We start from the raw sequence: 3050 nt of genomic DNA on the forward strand, positions 1-3050 counted from the left end.
ATATATATATATATATATATATATATACAAGCATACACGCTCGCACATACACAACACGAAATCTCTCTCACACGCACTCAGACATACATCTCCCCATACACACGTACATATCTTTATACGTCACTGGTACTTGCATGAAGGTAAGTACACCCGGCGTTTGTTAATTACTCAGCGAGATTTAAAAACGCAAGTCCTAAGATATTGACTAAGGTAACGACAAGAAAATTTACTTCCAGAATCATGAAAATGGAAATGGAAAATTTAATATATGGTAATTATCTATTCTAGAACGAAAGAAATATTGTATAGATATAACCACATGAAAGAATATATATTGTAAAATATATGTATAGGAATTTGTTTGACGTTGATATTTTGGAGCACTATATTTAAAACAGACACACAGAGATTCATACACGTCCACCTAAGAGACTCAAAACAGAAAAAAATTGACTATAACGCAATTGTATAAATGCAGGCACTCGAACACACAAGTGCATATGCACATACGCATACCCATGCTCACAAACATGTGCAGCGCGTGCGTGTGTTAGCGAATGCATGGATGTCTTACTTCGTTGAAGAATTAGACTAAATTTCCGATCGAAGTAAATTATAATAGATAACGATAATTACCTCCTCATATCTACACCAAACTAGAGTTTGAGAGACTATTTTTTATTACGGCATACAGTTAACTCCTCAGAAAATTAAATCGTCTACTGCGGTCGATCTTTATTATTCAATTTTATAGACTCATTTAACAAAAGAAATTATTTTTTGAGGCATTTGAAAGCTGCTCTTTTCCGCATTAAAAAAATTATTCCGTGTTACCCTGTGTTAATGTTTATAATGAATTCTAACCGGTATTAACAATTGATTTAACATAAAACACCTTTACACTGTGACTGACAATATTGTTTTCACTTTCGTAGTATATAACGGAAATCTGAATGAACATTGAAGAAAAAATTCCTCATCAAGTATTAAGCTGTTAGATAAATTCCTTGGGTTTTCCACCTGATCGTCATATTTCTGAAAAGAGATAAATTTTTAAAACGATAATTAAAAGCTGTAGAGAAAAATAGAATTACAAAAAGCATTAAACACTACGATAAAATATTTTCGTGTTAATTCAAAAAGCATTATAATGGATAAAAATATATGGAAATGGAAAATGAATAAAGTCAAACTGGTTTTTCATATATTATATGCGTTTTTCTTTGATTTGTCAAATGTATTGTTCTTACATTTCAACGTTTAAAAATTAAACGATAAGAATCCTGTATTTATTATGTATCAAGAAGTATTCATATGTAATAAAACAGTATTTCATTAAAATTGGGAAACCACTGTCAGTATACTGATTACTAATTAATAATAAAGTATTTCTTGTCCGGATAAAGCCTAATTCCATCTCTCCAAACATAATAATTTGAAATGCAAGAATATAGTCTCCAACATTGATAACGCTTTTCTCATGAAAATATACGATTCACACAGGTCCAAGTAAAAATGGTGAATCTTTAAACAAACGGTTTCAGTAGTGTTTGATATTTCAAATTACATCTGTCTCTCTCGGAATGTCGATGAAAATTAAGTACAGGCTGTTCCTGGAAATGATAAAACAGTAATTAAAAGATGAACAACACACAGAACCATGTAAATGTACTATATTATATACTGCATTTGTTGTTGCCCAACCGAAACTCAACTCTGATCTAACCACAGTATAAAGTTAGATATTATTAATGCCCTGAACAATCTATCTTATTTTCAAATTAAGGAGGTATATCGAGCCGCATTAGTCTAAGAATGTATTTCGTTTTATCAAGATTGATTGTGATTTCAGGTATATACATTTACAGTTTCTAGTACGATGGGCATCTTTGCGGAAAATGCCTCCTTGGATGGTACCATTTTGTTTCTTATATGATGACTTACAGATTATCCGTAATATATGTGAGTGAATGAAACCCGTAAGTTTTATACTTTAAATCAAATGAACACAACTGCCTCTAAGTGTCCTACAGTTAGTATATGATTTGATTTTCATTTGAGCTTCAAAGAACAACGGTTATTGATCAATTGATATGTGTATAAATATTTGTACTTTTGTACTTCTTTTATAATTGATGTATTTCGCATCTATGACAAGTTTATTTTTCATCGAGACAAGTATTCAATGAGGACAATTTTGTATCATTTTAGGACCGAGTATATAAACACTTTTTAAACCGAGTCCTTTTATGAGATCGTTATCTCAACGAAAAAAGCCATTTGGCGATAACAATATTAGGTTATGTCAATCATTCAGAGACGCAGGATCAAGTGTGGCTTGATGCAGTCAGTCTTATTCGCTCGCGTTGTTAATATCTTTGGAGAAATCTTGAAATTTTTCTAACATTAAAGTATAAGACATAAACGAGAGAATATGATACGTGTACACAGGCCAGCTTTCAGGGTAACGCAGTTTCAAAACCCTAATCAGAATATTTGAAATCGGGTACTCTGCTAAAATCCCCTTAAAATATAGTGACTTCCTACTCAACAGGAAATCGATACTTTAAAATATCGATATTACATTGTATACAGAATATACGACATACGGCAGGATGAATTAATATCATTGCTTTCCTAATAAATAATCTGATAGTGAGAGGCATCAGCTCCAACATTAAAACAGGGATTCGTCATCTTAGCATTAAAAGACAATGGTACTTATACATAGGTTAACATGACATATAGTACTCATCTATATGAAACCCCCTATATTGAATTTCTTCTCTGACGTCATTTTCGATCGAACAATAGGAAATATCGAAGATATTCTATTTTATTTCAATGTATTACTTCTAAAATATATTTCTGTACCATATATTTGTCTATAAACCCTTCATACATTCACTTTTATATCATAAATTCTTCTTCGGCAATACTTACTCCCAGCCTTCGATTTACGTAATCCGTATTACCGTATTTTAATACATATACATTTACACATAGAAATATATAAATAGATACATAAATATATATATAACATTTATATA

At 31.0% G+C, this 3050-nt stretch overlaps 1 long non-coding RNA gene across 2 annotated transcripts in view; it reads right to left on the reverse strand.

Annotated features, from left to right (window-relative positions):
• Positions 1–44: 44 nt before the first annotated feature.
• Positions 45–3050, reverse strand: part of LOC106883779 (uncharacterized) — a 375832-nt gene continuing 372826 nt past the window's right edge. For both annotated transcript variants that reach the window (XR_008265360.1, XR_008265359.1), the window contains one exon: positions 45–1035. This is a non-coding gene — a long non-coding RNA (uncharacterized LOC106883779). The remainder of the gene's footprint in view (positions 1036–3050) is intronic.

The sequence above is a fragment of the Octopus bimaculoides genome, chromosome 13 (assembly GCF_001194135.2).
Source record: "Octopus bimaculoides isolate UCB-OBI-ISO-001 chromosome 13, ASM119413v2, whole genome shotgun sequence".
NCBI classification, from domain to species: Eukaryota; Metazoa; Mollusca; class Cephalopoda; order Octopoda; family Octopodidae; genus Octopus; species Octopus bimaculoides.